This window comes from Pristis pectinata, chromosome 4 (assembly GCF_009764475.1).
Source record: "Pristis pectinata isolate sPriPec2 chromosome 4, sPriPec2.1.pri, whole genome shotgun sequence".
Taxonomy (NCBI): Eukaryota; Metazoa; Chordata; class Chondrichthyes; order Rhinopristiformes; family Pristidae; genus Pristis; species Pristis pectinata.
Window position 1 is genome coordinate 45,759,547 of NC_067408.1, and position 6,000 is coordinate 45,765,546.

Sequence of the window (6,000 nt, forward strand, 5' to 3'; positions counted from 1 at the left end):
TTCCCAGATGTTCCAAACAGAACATCGATAATTACCCATGATGTTTGATTGTTGGGGATGCAAAACCAATCAAACAACACCCATATCGAATGAATGTGGAAAAAAAGTAAACTTGTTTGATCAGGAAATAAAATACATGTTGGAAAATGATATTATTAGACATTCTACTTCAAATTGGAGTTCGCCCCTGTGTTATTGTACCTAAACCTGATGGAACTGTTAGATTTTGCACAGATTACAGGAAAGTGAATGCTGTAACAAAGTCAGATGCTTACCCTATTCCTAGGGTGGATGATTGCATAGACAGAGTGGGAAAGGCAAAATTTCTTACAAAGATTGACCTATTAAAAGGGTACTGGTGTGTTCCATTAACAGAAAGAGGAAGGGAAATTTCAGGCCTTTGTAACCCCTTCTGGATTGTATGAATACAATGTTTTGCCATTTGGAATGAAAAATGCTCCGGCAACATTTCAAAGAATGATTAATTCAGTGATTCATGGGTTAAACATACAGATGCCTACATTGACGACTTAGTGACTGGGAATGATACATGGGAGGATCACATCTCTGCGTTAGAAAGGTTGTTTGAAAGACTTTCCAAGGCTAACCTTACAGTTAACTTGGCTAAAAGTGAATTTGGCCATGCCACTGTGACGTATCTTGGTTATGTTGTAGGTCAAGGCAAGCAAGCTCCTGTTCAGGCAAAAGTTCAAGCAATATCTGAGTTCCCTATTCCCACAGGTACGAGGACTGTTAGAAGATTTTGGGAATGGTTGGATATTATCGAAAATTTTGTAAAAATTTTGCTGATATTGCTCTTCCCCTAACTAATCTTCTGAAGAAGGGAGTAAAGTTTGTTTGGACAGATTCTTGTCAAGAAGCATTTAAGAAGCTGAAAAGCCATTTTATGCTACCATCCTGTGCTCAGAAACACCTGACTTTGAAAGGCCATTTTCATTAGCAGTAGATGCCAGTGATGAAGCTGCAGGAGCTGTGTTGTTGCAGAAGGGTGACCTTGATGATATTGACCATCCTGTAGCTTACTTTTCAAAGAAATTTAATGAGCATCAGAAGAATTATTCCACCATAGAGAAAGAATTACTGTCGCTTGTTTTAGCCTTGCAACATTTCAGTGTATATGTTTGCACCGCTCAGAAACCATTGACTGTGTATACAGATCATAACCCATTGGTGTTTCTGAGCCGAGTCAAAAACAAGAACAGAAGGCTGTTAAACTGGAGTTTAATTTTGCAAGAGTTTGATCTCATGATAACTCACATTAAAGGCAAAGATAATGTGATTGCTGATTGTCTTTCCCGATGTTAAATGGGAAACATGTATCTATACTAATCTGATAGTCTGTAGTTGTGTAGCGTGATAATTATTAACATTACTAACTATGTGCGGTTAAAATTTTCTTGGGAAAATTTTTTTTAGGTGGGAGGTGTTACGGACTCAGTGAAAGTCCCTTTAAGATAGAGAGTGTGTGTGTATGTGTGTGTGGGGCGTGCTTACGTCAATAGAAGATAAAGGACGTAATGACGTTGTTGAAGAAGTCAGAAGAAGAAGAAAGAGAGAGAGAGAAGGGAGAGAGACACCAGCCTGCTTGTTTTCTCTATCGATGGATGAGAAACAATAACTGTGTTTGCCACTGAAATCCATGTATGGAAGTTGGAAGTAATCCGGTGGAGTTCACTTGTTGCTGGACCTGTAGAAGGAAACAGGTATTTGTGTGTGGACGACCACGGTTCGGATGCTTTTCGGGGTGAGGAAGTCACTACCGAGTAAACACTGAAGTGTCGTTTTGGGTTCCATCGTGGAACATTTGGATTTCGTATGTAACTCTCTCTCTATGTTTTTCTACATCTACATCTTATCTTCAGACAACGGTGGTTGTTGAAGAACGCCCTTGCTCATGTTTCACCTTATGGCTTGCGGAACTGAACTTTAAGAACCATTCCGGAACTGGGAGTTTTGGACTTTGTCCACACACACACACGAAGAGTTTAGTTTTGGGGTTAACGTTCGAGGTTTAACATTCTTGAGGTCTAACATACTAACATTTTTTTTTACTTTTATTTTACGTATTATCATAAGTAGTGATTAATAAAATAGTTTTTAACACTGAATCATGCTCAGTGTGTTTCTTTTGTTGCTGGTTGTGACACTAACCCTCATTTGTCTTTCCAAAATACAACACCTCACACTTATCCAAATTAAACTCCATTTTGCCATTCTTGGCCCACTTACCCAGCTGATCAAGATCCCTCTGTGAATCCTGATAACCATCTTCACTGTCAATGACACCACCTATTTTAGTGTCATCTGCAAACTTACTAACCATGCCTTATACATTCTCATCCAAGTCATTGATATAGATGATAAATGGCAATGGGCCAAGCTCTGAGCCCTGGGGAACACCAGTAGTCACGGGCCTCCAGTCCGAGAAACAACCTTCACCACCACACTCTGCTTCCTACCCTCAGCCAACTCAGTATCCAATTAGCAAGCACTCCCGGATTCCATGCGATCTAACGTTCCATAGCAGCCAACCATGTGGAACCTTATCAAAGGCCTTACTGAGTCCATATAGACTGTGTCTACCACCATGCCCTCAACCACCTTCTTGGTTACTTCCTCTAAAAACTCAATAAAATTCATGAGACATGATCTCCCATGAACAAAGCCAGGCTGACTATCCCTAATCAACCCATCTTTCCAAATGATGTAAAACCTTATCCCACAGAATCCCCTCTAGTAATTGACCTATCACAGCGGTTAGCTTATTGGTCTATTGTTCCCAGGTTTTCTTTGCAAGCCCTTCTTAAATAAAGGCACAACATTAGCCACCCTCCAGTCTTCCGGCACTTTATCCGTCGCTAATGGATGATGCGTATATCTCAGCCAGCGCTCCCGCTATTTCCTTCTCGTAAGCTTCCCACAGTGTTCTTGGATATACCTGACCAGGCCCTGGAGATCTATCTACCTTCATATGTTGTAAGACAATCCAATACTTCCTCTACTCTAATGCAGACTATCTCCAAGACCTCGCCATAAACTATCTCAAGGTCCAAAGTCTCCATGTCTTTCTCCCTGGTAAAAAACAGAGGGCAAATACTCATTGAGAACCTTGCCCATCTCCTGCAGCTCCTCACAAAGATGTCCACTTGGTCTTTGAGGGACCATATTCTCTCCCTCATTACTCTTTTTCCCCTTAATGAACTTATAAAATCTCTTTGGATTCTTCTTAATCTTCTCTGCCAAAGCTATCTCTATGCCCTCTTTTTGCCTTCTGATTTCTTCCTCGAGTATACTCCTACAACCCCTATATTCCTCTCGAGCAGTCAACAACAGGCCTCTACTTGACCCATGGCCTCTTTCTATTCCTGACTGGAGCTTCAATATCCCTCGATATCCAGAATTCCCTACTCTTGCTAGACCTGCCCTATCACTCTAACAGGAACATGCAGATCTTCAACTCTTGATATCTCACTTTTAAAAAGCCTCCGACTTGCCAAATGTCCTTTTGCCTGCAAACAATCTACTCCAATCAAATTTTGAAAGTTCCTGTCTAACACTGTCAAAATTTGCCTTGCTCCAGTTTAGAACTTTAAACTGTGGAACAGATCTGTCCCTTTCCATGACTAATTGAAAACTAATAGAATTATGGTCACTGGTCCCAAAGTGCTGCTCCACTCATTCCTCAGACACTTGTCCTGACCCTAATTTCCCAAGAGTAGGACAAGGGTTGCCCTCTCCCTAGTAGGGTCCTTCAACTTATTGTGTAAGGGAACTTTTCGTCAACACACTTAACAAATTCCACCCCACCTAAGCCCTTAGCACTATGGCAGACCCTGCCTATATTATGAAAGATAAAATCTCCGTACTATGACAACGCTATCATTTCTGAAACTTTCTGAAATCTCCTTGCATATTTGTTCCTCTAATTCTCGTTGTCTATTAAGGGGCCCGTAATACAATCCCAACAAGGTGGTCATCCCCTTATCATCTCTCAGCTCCATTCATAAAGCCTCACTTAGACAATCCCTCAGTAATTCCATCTTGGACTCCTGCTGTGATGTTCTCCTTAATCAGAAATTGCAATTCTCCCTCCTTTCTTTCCTCCACCTCTGTCCACCTATAGCATCTGTACCCTGGAATGTTTAGCTGCCAGTCCTGTTCCCACCCTTAGCCATGTTTCTGTGATGGCTATAATATCCCAATCCAATGCAGCTGTCCATGTCCTGAGTTCATCCACCTTACCTGTCATGCCTCTTGCATTAGAATAAGTGTAGTTTAATTCAACAGTCTTTCCTTGCTCCCTGCACACAGCTCTTATCTATGATGCTCTCACAACCCGGGATGATCTGAGGTGCCGTCCAGCTCCAACTCCTTAACAAGGTCAGCTAGGAGGAGCTGCAGCGGACACACTTCCCACAGGTGTAGTCCTCAGGGAAAACTGGAAGTCTCCCTGACCTCCCACATCCTGCAGGACGAGCATAACGCCGCCCTCAGAACTGTCATCCTAAAGTTCACTAAGTCTAAAGTCCACTAAGTCTAAAGCCTCTTTGCCGAAGCCTCAAGTCAAGGGACAAAGGGAAAGAAAGTTACAGATGGCTCGACTAGAGTGAAGAGAGAGGGAGTGTCCAAAGTATGGAAACCTTTCCCAGCACTGGGACCTTGCCCCGTGGGTACCGGCTGGGCATCTGCAGAGTATTATGGAAGAATTTCTGTTTACTCGTTGGTACTGGGACATCCCTGGCAGAGCCAGCAGTTCTCCTCCAGCCCACCTGTCCCCGGGAAGGGTTGGCGATCAGCCTTCTTCAACCCTGCATTTCCTTAGCAGCTTTGACACAGCTGATCCGCCTTGTTGAAGGCTGTTTCTGACACAGTTCATCGTCGTTAAATTACGAGAAGATTCAGACACAGGAAAATGTAGGGCAGGTACAAACATCAGATCTATTCCTGAGTGACACCTGTGACGGCAAGTGTTTTCCTTCTCTTGATACTTTGCTTGCCACTTTATTTAATTAACTTCATTTAATTTCCTAGACTGCCCGGGTGGGAAACGAACACCTCTGACCATCTGCTCCAGCCTCTGGTTCATTAGTCCACTCACATACCCACTGTGCTGCCAAACCTTCACCACAATGACCAGGGGACATTCGGCCCCTTGAGCCTGTTCCACCGTCCAGTCAGATCAGCACCAGTCTGTCCTCCAACCCCATTGACCCCATCAGTTCCCCCTCAACTTTCTAAACGCAGAGGAATGCATCCGTTCTCACAATCCGGTCCAGCATCACTCGGGAGGTCGGCTGTATCCCTCCCGGGTCCCTCTCTCACACACAGGCTCCACCTCAGTTACTGCATTCCAAGAAATTATAACAACATGATTTAACAAACTAATTCAGTCCTGAAATGTACCTGAAGAAATATTACAGTCACTGAGCCACACTGCCGGTAACAACAATGCACCAGAACACCGAAGAAGGCAGACATAAAGGAATAGTTGGTGGGTGTCCGCACTCTTACTAAGGAAGGAGATCAGTGCAGACATGAGAAATGAACTTGGCTTGGCAGACCATGATATAGAAAGAGATTCAATTTATGTTAAGCTAAGAAATAACAAAGGGCAGGAAACACAGGGAAGAGTTAATTATTGGTCACTGAATAGTACATAGAACATAGAACAATACAGCACAGTACGGGCCTTTTGGCCCATGATGTGTGCGGACCTATATAAACCTACCCCATGATCAATCTAACCCTTCCCCCCTACACAGCCCATAACGCTCCATTTTTCATACATCTATATGCTTACCTAAGAGCCTTTTAAATGTCCCTATTGTATCAGCCTCTACAACCACCCCCGGCAGTGCATTCCAGGTACCCACCACTCTCTGTGTAAAGAACCTACCTCTGACAGCTCCCCTGAACTTTCGTCCTCTGACCTTAAATGGATGCCGTCTGGTATGAGCCATTGCTGCCCTGGGGAAAAGG